This window comes from Canis lupus, chromosome 4 (genome assembly GCF_003254725.2).
Source record: "Canis lupus dingo isolate Sandy chromosome 4, ASM325472v2, whole genome shotgun sequence".
NCBI classification, from domain to species: domain Eukaryota; kingdom Metazoa; phylum Chordata; class Mammalia; order Carnivora; family Canidae; genus Canis; species Canis lupus.
In genome coordinates, this window is record NC_064246.1 from 49,898,752 (window position 1) to 49,921,638 (window position 22,887).

The 22,887-nt window shown below is 35.1% G+C and overlaps 1 protein-coding gene across 6 annotated transcripts in view; it reads left to right on the plus strand.

Moving 5' to 3' along the window:
• The window catches only part of GABRB2 (gamma-aminobutyric acid type A receptor subunit beta2), a 251,373-nt gene that overhangs the window by 134,645 nt on the left and 93,841 nt on the right, over nt 1–22,887 (plus strand). The gene's annotated exons all lie outside the window — the stretch shown is intronic.

Consider the following 22,887-nt stretch of genomic DNA (forward strand, 5'->3'; position numbering starts at 1 on the left):
GCATTTTTAACTAAAAGTTTATAGGTAGGTATTAATATTTATATGTCACATCTAAGGAAACAGATTCAAAGAGGTAAAGAGATTTGCCCAAGGTCATGCAGCCACTGAGTGGAATAATGGCTCTGTGCTGATGTGGTAATTGATAGCTGGCTTTTAAAGCCACTGATTTTATAGGGACCAGATTTATAGAAGATCCTAATTGTAGAAACCAAGAAAATATCTTATACTTACAAAAAATCAGAATTTATTCATATTTAACCAGACAAAAAAATCACTGTTATATGAATTAATATGAATGATAATGAAATATGGTATTATATTAATTATATATATATATATATGATATACAGGTCTTACTATTATAAGTAGGTAGTTAACTAATTAAGCTTATTGAAATGACTTTAGGATCCTATCTCTTAAAGAATTAGCTCTGAAGTTGATGTCTAACATTCAACCTTAACCATTTCCTTCTGTTAAGCAAACTCTAGGCATTCACTTCTTCTTCTCTCCCTCCTTCCCTCTTCTGCCTTTCTTCCCTACCTCTCTCAAATGCAAATGACCTTAATGGTGTCATTACTAAATCATTATTACCCTGTTTCTATTTTAGCAATTAGTATATTGGTTTAATGTCAGAGAAAATAATATAACTTGATTCTGAGTGAGGGAATAAGGATTGAGCTTATTGCAAAGCTATTTAATATGTTTCATCTAGAAATGAAAAATAGTGCAAAAGGGGCAAGGAGAGTATTATATATCTTTGAAATGGGAAAAGTTAGGGGGCTAATCTTGTAAATTCTGAGTGAGATTAGCTGTCCAATACCAATATGAGCTACATGGCCCCACTCTCCTCCTCAGAAAGGTAAGATAGTCTTATAAATTCTTAAACCCTATTTCCAGGTTCCCCACTTGGGGTATGTGAGCCACTTGTTTGAAAGAGAGTGTGGAATTCTCTCAACTAGATCCATTGACAGGCTGCTCACATTACAAAAACCCAAAAGTTTCTCTCTCTTTTTTTCCCCTCATTTGTTTGTGTGCTTTTATCTCAGCCCGTCTCTGGATGACTTGGACTGGTCAGCCTGTGTCTCAGAGAATAAAGTTAATGCTCTTTTTCTTAGTGCTGTTGTTTTTCAGCCAGTTCCAGCCTTGGCGTGATTCACCATCAATTAGAGAGTATATAACTTTCCCAGCAGCTCTTTCATAGATAACTTCACAGGGCTATGTCAAGTGTTCACTGGGATAGCCAGTAAGGCATCTCCTTTTAGGATCTAAGAAAAAAAAAAAAGAAAAAAAAATCCTAACTCTGCCTTCCTGACAGCATCAGAAACCAGTTGTTGCTGGCCTCTCGTGCTCATTGATTACCTACATTATGTCATAGAAGTCACCCAATTTAGCTGAGCTGACTCAGTTCCCTCATAGATAAAATGGGAATAATAATATATTCCATATCACGTTGTTTGAGGATTAAATGAACTAATAAAGATAAAGAATGTAGCAATTTGCCTGGTACATGTTAAGCATCTAAAAGCAGTAACTGGTAATTAATTATTATTGTTATTATCACACTGCTTTTATTACATTTAAAGATTCCTCACTGCCACAAATTTGACTTCATTATGAGATCTAGTAAATCCAGCCAAGGAGAGACCCAAAACACAGCATTGCCCTTCTCAACTTTTGTAGATCTTATTCCAGCTCTTGCTTTAACATTCTAAGTAAGTCTCATTATCTGTATGGCTGTCTACTTACTCATAGAATGTCTCAACCAGCTGTGCCTACAGTATAAAATGCAAATTAATTTCTTCTACTTCTGTCAAGTGGAAAAGAATTAATAGCTAGCTTCAAAATCCAAAGAGGGAGATTTAAAAGCTCTTTGACATCTGTACTTAGATGAAATGAAAGTGCAGCCCATTGTAAAATATAGTCCATTTGTGATTTTGCTAACATTTTAAACTGGCCAGAGAAGATAGTCATCACCTGATGACCATCTAAAGTCTGTGCAATCACTGTAGCAAAATGTGCCTATGAGTGAGTGAGAGTGTGTGTTGGCACAGGTCTCTCTTCTTTCTAGAGATGTTCACCATGCTAATTTATGAAAGGAAGAAATAGCAATGTGCCTATTGTTGTCTTATTGAATTTCAATTTGGATATTATATAAAATAACTTGCTGTTTGATTATTGATGGAGTAAAGGCTCTATTATCTTTTCAACAACTTTATTCAAAATAATCCTTATTAAACAGGTCAATATAGATTGATACATTTAAACAGATTAAGGTATTGAATCCATATCTAGTATGGTACAGGTTAATATATATTGAATATAGTTTATGCTATGCACTGGTCAATATTTTAGTAAATATTCATGCAAGATTTTTAAGAACTTAGAGGAAAAGGCATTGTGTTCTTCCACTCCTAAAGTGAAAATTGATGGCACCTTGGAGTGTCATTAGACTCAAAATAGCTATCACAGAGGAAGTGGTGATTGGATAGGATTCTGAGTTAATGTGTATAGTGAATAAGAGGACATTTATTGAATACTGGTAGTTTTCTGGTATCAATTTCTCAAGCTAATCAAACAAATCACTTAGTTTTTTCAAGCTCTGGTTTCTCATCTCTACAATATTACAATACTCTATAGGTAACAAGATAATCAAGACGGAGATCTTTGTGCTATGCTTGGTACTGGTATTTCCATAGCTAGTTATCTTTATACTATTATTATTATCATTATCAACTGCACCTGGAATACTGCACTCATGTAGAGTCACAACATGTTAAGAGGGATATTTAGCAGTCAGAATAAACAAAATATGAGTGATAGGTAAACCATGGAGTATGATAAATTAGCAGAATAAATGAGTGGGAAGAGGGGTGAATTTACTTTGAGGAACAGAAAACCAGGAAGAGAGAGTGGCAGTATTTGAATGGGATAGCTGTTTTCAAAACATTACAGCATTTCCTCTTAAAAGAGCAGACTACCTGCTCTAAGGGCAAAACTAGACTAATGATGAAAGATGCGAAAAGGCAATTTTGGATTGAAATATTTATATAAAAAAAGTTCATAGCAGTTACAGCTGGTGAAAATCTGGTAGGTTTATTGCTCTGTAAGACCATTTTCTGGAGGAAAGGGGATTCTTGCAATGAGCAAGTGATAGGATTATATGATTTCTACAGAGCTCTGGGTTAAAGGTTACTTGGCACCAGCAAAAATATGTAGGACTCCAGTTAAAGGACAAGTAAGCAAGGACTGGTTTCTGTGAAGATGCAGATCCCATATGCATATACATCTGGGAGCAGTGCTATTTAGGAAAAAATGAAAATCACATGCTAACTAAGGTTTTAAGTATATGCTATATGTGTTTTGCTGATGGTCTGTTGTTATTTAGCTAGTGATCTTTCTTTTCTCAGATTTTCCTCACAGGAATAACTCTTACCATTGTGTGAGAAGAATAAGACTTCCCCACACATACATTTTCCTAACTTTCTAAATAATTTAGAACCTTCTTGAGGGTTTTGATCTCATTAAGGCTTTAAGAATCATCGCAGCAGAAGACAATGTATGTGCACGTGTGTGTGTGTGTGTGTGTGTGTGTGTGTGTGTGTGTGGTAATATTAAATCATGAAGCTACCAAGTATTTTGGGTGATCCTAGAATTATTCACGTTAGAAAAAAATTTCTGTGACATTCCAGTGGGACTTAATCATAATTACTTATCTAGAGAAAATCAAAGAGCATTGCAAATGCTCTGTGGTGCTACTGCATACAAATTTAATTTGCATCACTGTTCCATTTTCCTATTTTCTTGAATTGTACCTAGCAGTGCGGAAGTGGAGGATTTGTCTTCCCTTCCTTGCTGTGTGATACTTTTTTGGAACACGATCACTGCTTAACAATTATTATTCCCTTTTGACAATAAGCAAGTGCCAGGATGTGTATTTAGAAACTCTGGCACCTCATAAAGATATTATTTATGATCTTGTGTATTTGGACTTTAGGACTTCCATCCTTTTAATTCTTCCATTATAAGAAAGTGAAGAAGTGACTTAAATATAAAGTGTACACTCTACTATTGAATAGGAAAATAATGATATTGAACTCTTTGCATCTAAAGTTTTTTGTTTCCCCCAAAGGTAAATCTTATTTTTTATTCATATTTAAAATTTTCTCTTTCTGTAGTCTCTATTTTCTCTTTCTAGAATTCCCAGAGACACCTTGAGTCCCACATTTATCTCCAGTGATTGAAATAAAATTTGTAGAATTTTATCTTCCAGATTACTAATATTTATTTTATTCTAAAGAAATTATTAGTAGCAAGTATACTATTTTTACCATCCTGTTTTCCGTTTTTTAAAGATTTAATTTTTTATTTATTCATGAGCGACACAAAGAGAGAGAGGCTAAGACACAGGCAAAGGGCGAAGCAGGCTCCATGCAGGGAGCCTGATGTGGGACTGGATCCTGGAACTCCGGGATCACACCCCAAATCAAGGGAAGATGCTCAACCGCTGAGCCACCCAGGCGTCCCCCTGTTTTCAATTTCTATGAACTCTTTCTTATCATTTGATTACTCATTTCGCATAGTTACTTGTTTTCTTATAGAATTTCCTTTTTATTTTAAGGATATCATTTTAAATTATTTTACAAGTTTTCTTCTGCTCTCTTCATCTTTCTATTTCCTTTTGTGATGATGTATGTTTACTTATTGTGATCCTTCTTTTTTATGCTGATGATTTTCCTTGTAAGTCTGCTAATCTTGGTAGTCAATTCATATTTGTAAATAAAGGGCTAGTTTGACCAACAAGTTCCTGATACAGGTGTTCTGAACTGATGTGGGTTTCCTTAGCACACTTATATAGCTGTTTTCTTAGCCTCTTCCCTGAATAAGGAGAATAGAGCCAGGGGGAGAATGGGGTATGCTGACCAAGACAGTCTTCCCCTTTAGGAGAGTGGACTAAGATTTTTCACAGGAAACCAAGGCTCATCTGAGGCTTAGCACGTAACATTATTTTACCCTTTCATTCCTAGGAGGATCTAATGGAACAACAACTATTTATTTTTCTCCATTTGTAGCAGTGCCCAGACTGGTCTGGGGCTCTGTTTAGATTCTCTCTTCAGCCCAATATCTAAACTAGGAACCCAGGCAGCCCCTTCTTGGTTCAAGGAGCCTATTTCTAGCATTATTTCAGGAGCAGTCACCACAGCTAGATGTAAAAGAAGCAAGAAGGCTGGTCTGGTGGTTGCATGGTGGCTCTTACTGCAAAATTCCTGCATCTGCAAATTCTCTGAGGCATATGTTCTCAACTTCGCAGTACATCAGATCCCCTGGGAAGTTTTTAAAAATCCAAATGAACAGGCCACTCCACAGACCTATTGAATCAGTCATTTTAAAAGCTCTGCAGGTGATGACAATGAACAAAGTTGGAAGAGAGTCCTCTAGGGCATAGTTCTCACACTTGAGTGAGCATGAGAATATCCTGGAGAGCTTGCTAAACACAAATTGCTGGGTCCCATTCTCTGGGGTTTCTGACTAAAGTGAGTCTGAAGTGAGGCTCAAGACTGCATTTTTCACATTTGCTGGTGATGCTAACACTGCAAGTATAAAGAAAACACTACTCTAGGGCTTTAGTGGGAAGATGGGCCCTTTCCTTTGCACTTCTCATGCAAAACTTGTTTCTTTGGTTTTCTCTGTCTAAATAACCACATCTACATTCTAACTTTTGTACATTTTTCAAAATTACTAGCCCATTGATGTAATACTTTACTATAATTTATAGTGCTATCATGGATTTTTGCCATTCTTTCTTCTTACCGTTATTTCTATAAGATTCTAGTAAGGCAGGAAAAGTAAATATGTCATCTTAAACTAGAATTTTCCTTTTTTCATACACATATTCAGTTTTTAACTACACATACAATTTTCAGCCTCATTTTAAAATTTTAATAGCATATCACAAATATCTTATTTTCTGAAATCCTCTCATAACTTCTCATGTCTGTCTAGTATTCCACATGTGGATGAATAAACCATAGTTTATTTAACCAGTTCCCAATTGTGGAACATATAATAATTCAACTATGTTGCTACTTTTAATAATGTTATAATTTGTGTATGATTGAAGCTATTTATCATTAAATACTATCATGATTATATGTATATGTATATGGCTCTTCTGTGCAATGTAATACGAAATGTTAAATTTAAATTGATTAAAATAAAAAAATAAAAATTCAGTTCCTCAGTTTCACTAGGCATATTTCCTGTGTTCAGTAGCCACAGGCGACCAGTTCCTGCCATATTGGACAGTGCAAGTTTCTAGAACATTTGCATCATTTGAATAAGTCTGAGTAACAATAATACAAATAAGTTCGTAGAAGTTGAAAAACTATATCATAGAAAATATAAAATTTAAAGTCTTTTGATATGGTTTTACATATAACCTGATTTCAAAAATACTTTCAAAAATGTAAAAGGAAGCCAAAGGGCATTAGAATTGAAGTGTATTTTCTTAATTGAAAAGGAAACCATTACTTTATTGTTCTTAAGTGGGCAAACTTAAAAGGAAGCAGAATTCATAGTGTTATCAAATTGGTATCTCCCAATCTCACAGGTGAAAATCTGCCTGTTTCGTTCCTTTCCCTTTAGCCACCATTAGGCTGTTTCTGACATGGTGTGAAAAGTGAAGCAGTTAATGAAGTGTGTATGTATATTTTAGTAAATGCTAGCCCAAAAGGTAGAATGTGGATAGACTGTATTATCCTGACAGTGATCAAGATTTCCACATGAATTAACAAGTAGCTTTGGAATCTAGAGTTCTAGATACAGAGAATTTGGGGAGGTATTTTTTGGCATAGTAGACTCAGCCCCTTATCAGATTATTGCCCTGTATACATCAACATAAATACTATGCCAAACCTAGGTAAAATAAACACAAAGCCTTCCACCCCTCACCTGTGTTAAGGTGACTTGGTAACTAAATGAGCCCAGAGCTTAAGAGGTGCTCACCCTTTGGACCATGTGGTAAGCACAGGTGTAAAGTTTAACATGTGTTGGCACAGGCTCAGCTTTCAACTCAAAGAACAGCAAGGAGCAATTACAAGAAGACTGATTCCCATTATGGTTCTTAAAGGGTGGAGTGTTTTCTTAAAGACTAAATGAGTTCCTCAGTCTCTCTGGACAGTGTTTGATGAGGCTCTGCTCAAAACTCTGCATTGTGTATATTTCCCTTTCTGAAGGTGATAGCCACTTTCTTTTATGTTTCTGATGCTCATTTCTCTCCCCTCCCCACCCCGTTTTGAAATTTCCCATTAAAACTAAAAATTCAGTTTAGGTGATCATTGTATATTACAATTTTTTCTATGGCAGATCTTGTGGGGGAAGGGTGGTGGGTGTCCAAACTTGTTACCTGGTTTTCCTTTAGGCTCAGGAAAGGAGCCAACAGTGCTCTCAGCAAGAATTGTCTCTTTTTGGCTGGGCTTCATTTTATATTTGATCCTAATTAAGTGAAATACCACATTTGTGGCTTTCTTAGCATTTTTAGTGAAAGCTGGAGAACACTTTATGAAACCTGATGGGAACATCCTAAGCCAGAGGCATAAATACACCCACAGACCTTCCCTGAAGCATTTCCTGAAGACTCATGTTGTTTTTGTTAGATAGTTGCAGCCCAATGAACTGTAACTCAGACTGACTTTTGTCAGATCCTGCATCTGACTCTCTGTGTTACACTAGAAGATATTTTCCTTTTAATAGACTTTCATTACTGTTGATTTGTTTTTACAAGTCCAATATCTTTCTCTTCAGGAGAGCTTCTAGAGTCTACCTTCTGTTCCTGCTTCCACCTCCATTGTAGCCAGTACCGTGATTATTATATTTATTGTTATGATCACCACCATCAATAATAGTAACTACCACTGATTAAATGTTTACTTTGTATGAGACATGATGCTGTGTATATACACACGATCTCACCTAAATACCTCATATGGCAGCTCCCCATATTATTTCTTCTTTACAAATGAGGATGTGGTGCCCTAGAGAAGTTGTATTAACTTAAAAAAGGACACACAGGTTAGCAGGTGAATGTCTAATTGAAGAAAACAAAATCCAGTGTAGCTAGTTTAAACAGAGACTTATTTGGCTTACCAGATGTTGATGAAGACTGAAGAAACAGACTCTAGGCTGAGCTTTTATTTTATTTTTTAAAAGATTTTTATTTATTTATTCATGAGAGACACAGAGAGGCAGAGACACGGGCAGAGGGAGAAGCAGGCCTCCTCTCAGGGAGCCTGATGCGGTACTCCATCCCTCGACCCAGGATCACGCCCTGAGCCGAAGGCAGATGCTCAACTGCTGAGCCACCCAGGTGCCCTTAGGCTGAGTGTTTATATATAATCCCTACAACCATAGCCTGTATTGGCAAGGCAATCACTGTTCCTGCCAGAGTATTAAGACTGCCTCCTGAACAAAAGGGCCACTATTCCAGTTGCTAGACCAAAACCACACTGCTTTTCAGGTAGTCCGTACTAATAAAAGAGGTGTTTTGTGCTGTACTCTCTCCACTCAAGTTCTGAATTCAGGTCTCCAGCTAGTGATCTGATTGGCAGAGCCTAGATCACATTTAGAACCACAGACAAAAGTGAGGAATGTCGTCAGGTAGGACTCATTATTGAGCAGAGTGTCAAGCTGAGATGTGAACCCAGGTCAGTCTGATTTTAGAGGCCATGTCTCTAACCAGTATATATATTATTTCTTTGTTTATATCCCTAGCATAAAATTAGCATGTTCCTGTTTGTATTATAATTTATTTCTAAGAATTCTATATTTGTTAAATTCTACCTGCTGAATTGTATGCTCTCAGCAGACTTTGTTATTTTCTCTGCCTGCTCATATCAGAACACTATATTTAAAGAATCCCCCTACTTTATGAAACAGAGTCCACCTTCCATAATAGAGGCTGAAAAGGCCTCACATTCATTCTCTCAGCCTTACGTGCAACTAGAAGGTAGGTGCAAGACGGAGGTGCTACCAAGCCTATAATGTTAAGTTGGAAATATGTGCCAAGAGAACCAGTGACTGTGGGAAAACCCAGGCTAAGAAAGGTGGGAGCTAGGGCAGTGGATAGGTAGAAGTGTTGAGGGGCACATTTCCTGTAAAAACTGCAACGAGACCTGCAGTTCTTGACCCAGTGGAGGCACCTTGATGACTTCTTACAACAGTTCAGCTATATGATTTGGGGCATTATTCCTGACTTCGCAGCTTCCGAACCTGGATATCAGGCCTATTGTAAGCTGTTCAATAGCATTTTCATAAACGCCTGTTCTATTTAGTTTAACCCAAATCTTGTCTGCAGCTAAGTTCCCTGATTGCCATAATTCTTGAAGGAAGGGTTATGCCTTATTTTATTTTTTATCTCTTATATTGCTTTGCAAATGACAGGTAGGTAGTGAAGAAATTCTTCAACAATTTAATTCATTTATTCTATCAAAGTTCACTCTAGAACAAGGTCCTCCCAAAATGAAATAGTGCAGTTAAGAATTCCCTAAATGTAAGCACTCTACTGTGATCTATCACCCTTCGTGCCCCAACCCATGCTATTTGGCAAGTGATTTTAGGCTATTTGCCTGAAAATCTTAGAGAATTTCTGTTAATATTTCTGTGGCTACATCAAGTAGATAGAATTTATTGAGCACTTACTAAGTGCTAAGTGCCTTGTATTCACTGTCTCATTTTATTTTATCAATCCCACAAGAATAGGAGATTAAATAAAGGTCATACACTGTGGCCCAGTCAGGATTCAGGCCTGTCAGTCATCCTTATCGACCTTCTCTCAATCAGTATACCACCTACTTTGAAAGGATACCTAGAAATTGGGGCGCTGGGTGGCCCCGTCAGTTGAGCCTCAGACTCTTGTTTTCAGCTCAGGTCACGATCTCAGGGTTGTGAGATTGAGCCCAGATGGGGCTCACACCCAGCATGCATATACTCTTTAAGTAAGTAAGTAAATAAATAAACAAACAAATAAATAAATATTTTTTTTAAAAAGAAAGTGTACAAGAAATGATGATGCTGAAGTCAAACAGTAATGGTAAAACTAGTCATTAAGTTTTTAAGCTACTTTAAGGTAGGAAGTTCCTCTATTCCCTTTTAGTCCCCTAACTAAGAGAGTGTTTATACTCTGTTGGTGTGTGCATATTAGTATCATAATATCCACAAATGTGTCAAGAATTTCGAACTCCATTGCTAGTCACTTTGTTTCTCTAATTTTTTTCTGATAAACAGAAAAAAAATTGTTTTAAGATTTATTTCTCACTAAAAGAAAGCCACTTATTGATAGATTATTTGATTTCAAATGGCCCTTTTTAACACCTTTAGAAATAGATATTTATTATGGATATATATCCTAAAGTATTTTTGTACTTAAACCCCTGACATAAAATACTACTTGAGTCTACACTTAATCAAATTTACTGCCCACTGGTAAGCTTTGGTGGACAGACGTGGAAAAAATACATTAAGGCTGATCTCGCCTTAAGTTGAATAACTGTGCCTGTTCTGATGAAGTTGTATCAAAATAGTATATGAACAGAAGACAGAGTATTATAAATTACTTACATATGCAAAAAAGTGGTTGCTGTAATATGTCTTTCTAATTCTACCTTCTCTTCTTAGTGCTTATGTAAATAAAGGTCATACTAATTGGCTACAGTTTTCTAGTTGTGAAGATACATTAGTAGAGTGTTCCTTAAAGTCTAATAGAAAGACCCTTTTTTAAGATTTGAAGAAATATATTCAATGCATTACCAAGAATAACTACTACCTGGAATGCCAGTTTTGTGGTGAGATCTTAACATTGATAATCTTATTTAATCTTCACCAACAGCCCCGTGGGTAAGTACAATGTCATCGCTATTTAACAGAGGGGGAAAATCAGGGTTAAGTAATTTAAAACACACTTGGAAGTGAGAATAGAATTCATTTAATCTCCAAAGTCTAATTGCAGAGTGATACTTTAACCATGTTGGTGATGCTTATTCATTGAGTTAATAAAAACCATCGAGGCTTAAGAACAGAACTTCAAACTGTAGCTCATAGTCAATTGAACACATACTTACAGATACCTTACTGGTTTTAGGAAACCATCAAACGAACTGGGAGAAATTACGTAAAAAGACTCATTCAAAAACCAACAGAAGGATTTGTTATATAAGCCAGAGGGGTTTGGGATTCTCATTTTAACCATCACTCTCCTCTGGGAAATCTGAGACAATGGGAATGCTTTATCAGGTTTTCCAGAAAGAAGAAAACAGATAATCTGTCCTATTCTTCAGTGCCAAGAGGAAGATGGGTGACATTCCTGGAGCAATGAGAAATCCTCACTCCCTCTAATCACTCTGTTGTAACATTTTAAAGTCCCAGTGGGCCATAATGCAACTCTTGCACCTGGAGGAATGGATGAAATGTATGTAGATTCAGTGTGGTCTTCTGCTTCCTTATAGGGCTAAACTGTCACTTTTTGAGACCTAATTCCTGACATTTTAAGCTTCTTAGTTAACCGTTATGTGCATCTATAACTCAAAAAGAAAACCAAAAATATATGAGAATAATTTCTGAAGCACAATATACCATATAGAAAACTATTATCTAAAATTTTCACTCAGGGATCCCTGGGTGGCGCAGCGGTTTGGCGCCTGCCTTTGGCCCAGGGCGCGATCCTGGAGACCCGGGATCGAATCCCACGTCGGGCTCCCGGTGCATGGAGCCTGCTTCTCCCTCTGCCTGTGTCTCTGCCTCTCTCTCTCTCTGTGACTATCATAAATAAATAAAAATTAAAAAAATAAAATAAAATAAAATTTTCACTCAAAGAAAGGAAATCTTTCCTCTTTTTGTTTTGACTATGGAAAGCAGGAAGAGAGAATCAAGAGATTAGAGGCTTCTTTCCTGGACCTTCACAAGTTCTCCAAAAAAATGTATAATTGATTATTATATTCTTGTAAATAACATTGAGTTGGTGAACTACTCCTCGATCACTGAAAGGCAGAAGGTGTGTGAAGTGAGGTGAGCAGCCCTGGCTTTTCAGTGTAATTACTATTCCTTACCTAAGATACAGAGAAGCAAGTCACTGTACTTGTACCAGGAAAAAAAAAATTTTTTTTCAATAGCTTCAGGGATTTCCTGCTGTTCTCTTTGCCTACAATACTTTTTTTTTTTCTCTTTGTCTAGCTCACTCCTACTCATCCTTCAAATCTAGAGCTAGAATTAATTTTTTAACATTGCCTTTCCTAATTTCCCTCTTTCAAAGCATCTGTACCATTTCTTCATGATAGTTATTACAACTGTAATATTTGTGGGTCTTACTCTTATAATTAATGTCTACCTTTCTTTCTTGACTATAAACTCCACAAGATAAGTACAATGGTTATTTTTTTTTCATTACATCCACAGTGCTGAATGCAAAGCATTATAAAATTCAAAAATATTCATTAAATAATAAATGAATTAATTGGATGGTTGTATGAAAAATGAATAGCCAGCCCCACCCATTTTGTTTGTCATTTGCTACGTTTAAGGAACCCTGTTCAGTTTTACCCTCAAACTCAGGCCATCACTGCCTCAAATTAAGGAGAAAAATAACAGGAAGGGAAAATGAGATTACTGTGTTTCATTAAGCTAACTCTCAGAATGTAAAGGATATTCATCTATCAACTCCCTCCTCAACCTTACTAAAAATGGAGAATAAATAGCCCCTCAGTGGCTGATCACATGATTTTTCTTTGTCATTATGGTACTTTGATGGATTATATTAATTGATTTTGAAGTATAAACAAATCTTACATTGCTGGGACAATTTTACTGGGTCATGGTGCATTGTCATTTTTACACGTTGTTGAGTGTGATATTTTAAGGTTTTATTAAAGATTTTTGTATCAAGAGAGGCATAATTTTCCTTTTGGGCAATGCCTTTTTTAGGGTTTGGAATTAGAGTTGTGGGGCCTTAAAAATGACTAAGGACAATGGGCCTCATCTATTTTATGAAAGTGTTTGTAAGCTTGGCGTTTTTGTTTGGTTGCTCGTTTTTCCTTCTTGAATGTTTGATAGATCTCATGAGTGACGCTATTAGGGCTTAGAGGTTTTTTGTTTGTTTGGTAGGGGGTGGTTCTGATAAATGGGATGTCTTCAATAAATATAGAACTGATCAGATTTTCTTTCTTCTTGTGTCATTTTTGGTAAGTCCTATTTTTCCATAAATGTTTCTATATCTCCCAACATGAATTTTGGCATAAAGTTGTTCATAGTATTCTCTCATTATTCTTTTAATATCTATAATACCTGTAGTGATAATCCCTTTTTTCAGTATTAATATTGGTGATTTGTGTTCTTTCCTTTTAATTGATCAGTTTTGCTAGAAGTGTGTCAATTTTGATAGTATTTTCAAAAATCATCTTTTGATTCTGTTAGTTTTCTCTACTGTCTATTCTGTACTTTGATTTCTGTTCTTTATTATCTTCTTCCTTTGCTTCTTTCATATTTACTTTACTCATGTTTTCTCTGGATTTTTTTTTAAATGAAACCTGGGGCCACTGATTCAAAATCTTTTACCTACTCTGATATGAGTATTTAAAGATACAAATTTGTCTCTATGCTCTGATTTATTTGCTTTCCCAAAATTTTAATGTGTTTTCATGATAATTCTTTTAAAAATATTTTCTAATATCTCTTGTGATTTTTCTTTTTGTCTTATGAATTATTTGAAATTGTGTTTTTACTTCCAATTTGGAGTTTTTCTAGATAAAGTATTACTGTAATTTCCATCTTTTAAGATTTATTTATTTTAAAGAGAGCATGCACAAGTGGTGGAGGAGGGGCAGAGAGAGAATCTTAAGCAGACTCCCAACTGAGCTTGGAGCCCCATTAGGGACTTGATCTCACAACTCTGAGATCATGACCTAAGCTGAAATCGAGAGTTAGATGCTTAACCAACTGAGCCACCCAGGAGCCCCAATATTATTTAATAATTTCTAATTCAATCCTGTTGTAGTCAGAGAATGCCCTTTTTATAGTTTCTACCCTTTTAAAATTTATGGAGGCTTATCTGTCTTGGATAAATATGCTGTATTCACTTAAAAAGTGGGTATTCTGTACCTGATGGATGCATTGTTCTACATATGACAATTAGATCAAGATGGTTAATAGTATTGTTTGTATGTTCTCTGTTTTTATCAATTTACTTTCTAGCCCTACAATCCTGGGAGAAGGATGTAAAAAAAAATTGCTGCTATATTTATGTAATTTCTCTTTCTTTCATTCTGTAAATATTTGTCTCATGCATTTTAAGACTATTATTTATGGCATACATGTTGATAACTGATATGTCTTTCTGTGAGTTTTCCCTTTTATTATTATGAATTGCCATTTTTTATCTCTAGTAATATTCTTTGTCTCAAAGCATATTTTATTTTCCATTAAAAGAGCCATCTGGCATTATTATGCCTGCTTTTAACACGATTCATTTTTTAGCCATTTATTATCAATGTATCTATGCCTTTATATTTAAAGTTGGTCTCATATAATCTTACTTTTTGTATGCTTTGATAATCTCTGTTTTTCAATTGGATGAAAATATTTAGACCAGAAATTGGCAAAATATGACCCATGGGCCAAATCTAGCCTATGTTCTTTATTGTATGGTATATTGCTTAAAATGGCTTTTTATATTTTTAAAGAGTTTTGAAAAGGAATATACTGATAAATCTTTGTCCTGGGTGATCATTTGTGGTTGCACTATTGATGATCATTAATATTTGACCTCTTTTCACCCTTTCTTTCACTAGATACCCTAGCAATACAGTTTAGACTTGTTACTTTCTGGAAAGACACATTATCTTGTGATTTCATGTGAAGCTTCTGGTTAATTTAAAATTGTATATCTTTGATATAGTTTTTCATAAAAAAGAAACTAGGTCTCCCTGTGAAATTTATCTTGGTTATTTTAGTTCTTTCAATCAGTCATTTCTGCTTCCCATTTCTTTTTTTTTCTTCTTTTTTTGCTTCCCATTTCTTAAAAAAAAAAAAAAAAGTCCCTCCCAGAATTATTCCATTAACAAATATGTAATCATATCAGATACATTTTTATCCAAAGTGTTAGTAAAAAGTTTGGATAATATACAAGAGTAGCCCTGGCATATACATATCAACTCAGTAATAATTTGTTTTATAAAGTTATTCAATTGACTGTAGATCCACTCTCTAATTTAGCTTACATTTCTCCAACTAATCAATATGGTTATCCACTGTTTTCCTCAAAAAAAGGTGTTTTTAGAGGTGAAGTTTGAAATATCAATAGCTAACATTTATTTAATACCCTATACAATAAATAACCAATGTTTTGAATTATTTGTAATAAACATTGAGTTTAATCCTGTGAAGTACTCTTAGGATGCCCATTTTTTCAGATAAGGGAACTGAGGCACAGAGAAGTTAAGTAACTAGCCCAAAGTGTCCCTGAGTAGTGGAACCAGAATTTAGGCCCAGACTGGTTCCAAAGTCCGAGCAATTAATGACCACTCTTAACCCACAATGCTACTGAAAGAGCATTGCATTTGGGGTCAGAAGACCTAAGAGAGCATTTGAGTAGTGGCAGACATCAATTAAGTTCTTCAGAGGGTAGAGGAGTTAGACCAGATTGTCACTAGGTGTTCTTTTATTTCAAAATAGTATGATTATTCTTATTTACTTAGATCCCTGATCATTTCCACATAAAGAAGAGGCAAGGATAATCACAAATGCTGTCATATGGGCCTCTTATCAAGGTCCTAGATGAATACTCTTTCATCTGAGTACATGACAGAACCAGAGTTTGAGCACAACTCTGTCTGCATCCAGAGTTTAACACTGTATCAGAGTTGGCTTCTTGGGCACAAGACCTGGGCAGGCAAACAGGGCCCCATCATTATAAGGTTCTCATGGTTGGTGTAATTCTTTGCTGTCCTTGTCCTGAAATTCATAATAATTTGTCAGCAAGAGACTTTTCATTTTAACTTTGCACCCCACAAAATTATGTCACCAGTTCTGCTTTCAATCTGTCTGCAGGTCTTTTTTGTTTTTTTTTTTTTAATTTTTTTCTTTTTAAATTTATTTATTCATGATAGTCACACGGAGAGAGAGAGAGAGAGGCAGAGACACAGGCAGAGGGAGAAGCAGGCTCCATGCACCGGGAGCCCGACGTGGGATTCGATCCCTGGTCTCCAGGATCGTGCCCTGGGCCAAAGGCAGGTGCCAAATCGCTGCGCCACCCAGGGATCCCTGTCTGCAGGTCTTGAGCTGTTTCAGTAACAACAGAAGTTCACTTGGCATGGGGGTTAGAATTAGGAGATGCTCTCTAAAATGGGAACATGATCTGCGATCCAGGCCCTTCTTAGATACAACCAACAGTGAAGGATGAGTCTCTTTGTTTGATGGTCTCTTCTTTATTACTTCTTGCCTTTTGGATTCTGGAAGAGCAGAATTTTTCATTACATCTTATTAATATCTGCAGCCAAGTTCTGTGGATCAGTATCAGTTCTTCTAATGAAACATATTTACATAAATCTCACATATACAAAGAGAGGGAAAGATATTTCTCAATGTGTATTCCTGGTTTTCTCTCTGAGCATAATTCTTAATGCTAATATTATGCATTCTTTGCTGGCTATGATGTTAAGCTTCCTATGCCATATGAGAATTCAAAATTTGTATTTTAAATAGAACAAGGCTTTATTCTACCCTGAAAACTACTTCACATTTGACTTACTCCCACTACTCTACCCCAGGAGAATATCTCAATGATTAAAGAAACTAAATGAAAGTTATTTTTCACAGAGTATAGCCTACTCATGCTTCTTTGATATCATAGATTTTTAAAAATCTATCTTGTTAAAGTGACCCACCATTCTCTCTCTTCCTCTGTCTCTGTCTCTGTCTCTCTCTCTCTCTCTCTCACACACACACATACACACATACACACAAGAGGGCATGGTTTGCCATTTTTAACATATGCTCCTGCTTTACAAAGTTAGTTGAAGCAAACCTGTCAAATGCCAAAGTGTAGAGTATGAAAATTTCAACAAAATGTCAGGAGAAATGGGAAAACTAGTGAATTTAAGAAAATCTGTCATAAAGATTGCACTGCATGTTTCTTTCTGCCTAACTTTGGATGACATATGGAAGTTTAAAAATATAATCTAATGATGTATCTTTATGGTAAGAAGTTTATATAACCTAATTGCCACAAAACTGTCATTGCTGGTTAATTTATTAGAGTGATAAAAAGATGTTATGCTCTTAGAACTTAGCTAGAATGAATGCTGTCCAACAACTCTGATGGCCCCTAAGCCATAAATTTTCTATTTTTGATGCTTATTTGAAACTTGAGAAGATGCACATGTGGGTATACTATTCTTAACTGTTTTCCTTGGAGCTCTGGTGTGGACACAAGAACTAGGTGACTTAACGATATTACTGTGAGCCTCCTGTGATGGGAGAAGCCAAAGTGCAAAGGATTGGGAGAAATGAAAACATATATAAATAATATAAAAAACTGATAATTTATGGCAACTATTAGCCCTCAGATTCCACCCCAAATTTTTTAAGTAACTTTAGGTCACAAAAATGTTGCAAAAATAGTACAGTTTCCTCAGGTTTTCACCTAGCTTCCTCTACTGTTACCATTTTACGTACCATGATCTGTTTTTCAAAACTGAGAAAATAACATTGGGAAAATCCTGTTGAATAAACTAGTCTTCAGTAAGATTTCATCAGTTTTTTTTTTTTTTCACTGAGGGCCTTTTTCTGTTCAAAAATCTAATCCAGATGTTGTAGTTAGTCGTCATGCCTTGTTAGTCTCTTTTCATGTGATGGTTTCCCAGCTTTCTGTTTTGTTTCATAGTCTCAGCACTTTGAGGAGAACTGGTCAGATATTTTTAGAATGTCCCTCAACTTAAATCTGTTCATCTCATATTTCTCATGGTTAAACTGGTCCACGCAAATATTTAATCTTTTTTCTCAGGAAACTACATGAAATCCCCAGAACTGACTCGAAAGCAGGATACAGCAGGGCTACCCTGTTCATAGTTGACCATGTAAAGGCCAACATGATTAACTGGATTAATAGCCTACTAGTTTAAACATTGGTTGAAAGTTTACTATATGGAGGGGATCCCTGAGTGGCTGAGCAGTTTGGCGCCTGTGTTTGGCCCAGGGCGTGATCCTGGAGTCCCGGGATCGAGTCCCACATCGGGCTCCCGGCATGGAGCCTGCTTCTCCCTCCTCCTGTGTCTCTGCCTCTCTCTCTCTCTCTAATAAATAAATAAATAAATCTTTAAAAAAAAGTTTACTATATGGAAATTTATTTCACAAAAGAAAATAAGACCAATAATATGTTCCAGGTACTGCCTTTTATATACATTTCCTAATTTTATTCTCAAAACAACTTGTGATTTAAGTGTTTATATTATTTTTTCACTATAATTACAGTAATCATCATTGTCGTCGTCATCATCATCATCATCGTCATCATCATCATCATCATCATCTTGGAGTTGAGGAAATTTAAGCTCAAGAGAAGTTAAGTTCCCAGTAGCACAAGTCATACTGCTGTGGAATGCATTCTTAAGCCTGTGTCTTTCTGATTCCAAAGTCCATACTATTTGGTCATTAAGCAATAAAAATGTAGGTCTACTGTAATTTGTTGCCCCTTCTCTGAGAGAAGCCCATGTAAAATATTATAGTAAAGGTGTATTCCAGAGATTTTTAATTGAGTCATTCCAGATGTTGACATTATTGGTGAAAGTTTCTATGAAAAGTTCCTTTCATAGATATTGGTCAAAACATACTCTAAAACAATTCTTCAGTCCCCTGTGTCTTTTTCTCTCTCAGTCTCTCTCTTCCTGTGTATCTCTGTTTCTGTTTTACATACAACAGACACACATGCACACACATGTACATTATAGCTATGTGTGTGTATATATATGTATAAGCACCTATCTATAATCTATCTGCAAATGTAATACTGAATATGAGATCTATGAAAAATCATGCTTTCAAAACAAGTATCATTAATTGGTAAAACTTTTTATGTTTCAGTGCCAAGATGGTATTAGTCAAAGTCCATTTTTTTCACACTTTTAACATGAGTTAATAGAAATAGGTATTTTAGGAGTATATTTTAGAAGTTTAATTATCTACAATTTTGACATGGTGTCTCTTAAATTGGATGATCTGGATGGTTACAAACTGTTAAACTAAAACCACTAACGGTTTGTGTTTTAATTTGGATGCATCGCATTCTAGTATTGTTCCTGTTGTCTATTGTTATAACAAAGTGATCTGAATTGAGAGTTACGTATTGTCTATTTCAATAATTCAATATTACAGATAAGTAATCAATATTATGGCTAGATAACTAGGTTATAATTTCCTTCCTCCTTGATATTCTATGATTCTGAAAAAACAAATTGAGCTAAGGATTAATTAAAATAAAATTCTATAATTGTATTTATTTTGCACATGTGATTATAAGAGAGGAATTGTCCAATACCTATAGTATACTTTGTGGGTATTATATGTGATTTTATTTCCATTTTTACCAAAGTTAGAGCAAAACTATATCTTTCAATAGAGTAATTAATCAACGTGTTGCCATTGAAGAGAGATCGTAATTTAAGGATAGCTAAAAGATTTGGTGATGCATTAAACTTTATTTAACTATTATCTGATTTTATGGAGGATATTGCATAGCCTAAGAATGATTAAATGCAAAATGGCCAATATATCTCATGTTATCTATCTTCTAGAGTTAAAATTAATTTAAAAAAAGTAGGTCAATAAAAATGTAGTTCGTATAATAAAAAGCCAGCATCACAAGCAAATTATACCTCTCAGTTTGAAAAATGCTGATGGACTATAGACAATAAATTTGTGGAATAATAAATCTTTAAATAGTTATTTTTGATATATCAATGGACTAATTTTTAAAGTTTTCATTTATTGATATCTTTGATGAATGATATCTTGAAAATCTGTTCTACTGATCTTTCTGAAATGCCTTTTTACAAGTTGGAATCAAAAGGAAGACAGCTCATCTATATGACATCTAACTACTTTAAGTACCTCATAAAATCACTTTAGAGGAATATGTTTTGAAACAGAATTTCCCACTATTTTAAATCCTTTCACAGATTCTTAGAATTATGGCCAGCATATTGGCTCCTTGAGGAATAAGAGGAACTTTAAGTTGAAAGATGTATATATTTAGTTTGTTTTCACAAATCATAGTTCAGTTGTCTGTGTTCTGACAACCTGCATTTTGAACTTTGTCTTTCAAACCTGTTACTGGCTTTCTGTGCCAATTTTATGAGGTTTAGTTGAATTTAAATCCTTAAATCTGTTAGGATTCGTGTATTAATGTCTCCCTAGATTTAATTATGTATGGTTCATTAAAAAAATTGCATTTGAAAATCTCTAGATATGTTAGTATTTAGTAGTTTATTTATTTCAACTAACAGTTTCTTATACAATGTTTCATTTGATTCTATACTTTTTAGGTTTAAGTATTTTTAGCTTTATACTTCTTTCCTAAAGAAAAATAGTTGACATGAAAGATGGTGTTGCTCACATCTATTGCATGGGATTTATTACCTATTTCAGCCTGAAAATAGAAAAACATGAGAAGTTTTTTTTTTAATTTTTATTTATTTATTCATGAGAGACACACACAGAGAGAGGCAGAGACACAGGCAAAGGGAGAAGCAGGCTCCATGCAGGGAGCCCGACGTGGGACTCCATCCCGGGTTCCAGGAACAGGCCCTGGGCTGAAGGCGGCGTTAAAAGGCTGAGCCACCCAGGCTGCCTGAGCAGTTATTGACATTAGGGAATATATGGATTCTGTGCGGTATAGATAGTCTACATTCTCCACACAGTTAATTTATACCAATGATTTTAATACAAATGTACTTTGATTCTGTGAAATCCCTCAGAGGGCTGGTTTGACAAAAATTTAATATTTTGACATACTCTTAGAAAAATTTAGGCTAACTCTGATAACCTCAAAGTTTACATTCTCAACAGAGTGACTAGGACACATCAGGCTGGGGAATCCTTCGAGTGTAGCTTCTTGGGTCTCCAGGAGATTTGGTGGTATTCATACTTCACCTGCTTTGGGTGAGAGACTGCCAGGACACAGGAAGCCCCATGTTGAGATGAACAAAGCTTTTATACCAACACTTCCAACATGATTAACATGTACTGCTGGGAGATGTCTGCAAATATGTGCAGTCAGTAATTCACAAAGCTAAGGACAGAGGGAGCATGGCAGGCTCAGTTAGTGAATGCCACAGGATTAGAAAATGGACATTTCAGTTATTATAATCACAAATATCACATTTGAACTTGATTATGATATGTAAGTATAAATATACAAAGTATAAAATTTCTTTATCATCCCATCTACTCTCCAGGGACAACCAGCATTACTAGATTGTGTAGCCAGAAATTTTTTCTATGAATACTGTTTTGTATCCATCCCCTCAGTACCATGCATCATGGGTATCCTTCAGTATTAATATTAATATTAATAGATATCACTCAATTTTTTCAACACTCGTCTACCATTGCATTATATAGATGTGTCATAAATTGTTTAACCATTACCCTATTGATGAAACTTCAGGTCTTCTCTGAGTTTTCAATAACCATATACAATGAAAGTAATGAAAAGCACTGTTTACCTGTCTTTGTACTCTTTTATTCCATAGGATATTGGATTAATAGAATTGGAAGTGGTTGAAAGGGAAATTTCTGTTTAAAATATTTATAAATAAATTGCAAACAGTCTATTTTATCAATAGTGAACATTTTTTGCACTCTGATTGAAAAAGACTGTTATCTCTAATTTTCATTTTTCTGTGACCACTAGTCAATTTGTGCATCTCTTCAAATTTTTGTCAGATATTGATATTTCTCTTCTATCAATTTTTGGCTTAATTATGCTAATCTTTCTTTTTTAAATGTTTTATTCTTAGTACTTGGAAAAGGGTGGTTCTTTGTTTCACATTTATAAAGATTCTCTCAGTTTACCATTTGCCTTTTTATTTGGTTTATGGTGAATTTCATCATAGAGAACTTGAGTTTTTTATGTGGTCTAATCAATTAGTCTTTTGCTTTCATACCCATGGATGTTGTTTTCTTTATATTTTGCTACCCCAGAATAATAAACATGTTCTTTTACAATCTTATATATTCTTTCAATATATTGATATAATCCTATATCTCCATAACAAATTGAGCTCCTTAAATCCTTTTGCAGAATTATAAATACTGGTCAGCTTCCTGAGATGTATAAAGAATAGGCCTGTGTATTCTCACTCAGAGGAATGGAAGGAGTTGACAGTCCAAATTTTGCAAAAGTGTACTTATTGTGGTGCCAAAATTCATATTTTAGCTTCTTGACTGTCTTTACTACAGATTGCATAATATTAAAAATTATTACAGTTTTTCTTGTGGCTTTAAATCACAAGATTCTTTAGGCTGGTAGATTTTAGGGGAGAAATCATGTCACTATTTAAAATGTTAGCAGAGATCAAAAGCTTAAATAAATCTGTGAGGACCAGTTAGGTTAAGTATAAACCTCAAATGGGTGAAAATAATGATTTAGTAGGTCCATTACATCAAACCACAGATTTTTTTTTCTAGTGGTTATTTTAGAAGAATAATTTGAACATGAAGGGAGAACAGTTTGAGCTGGGAGTGCTCAAGAAATATCCAGTGAAATCCAGAGATCCACTGAACTTCTGAATATGTAGTTCTGTATATTACATCCCAACATACACACATCACAATAGGTAACAGCTATAAAAA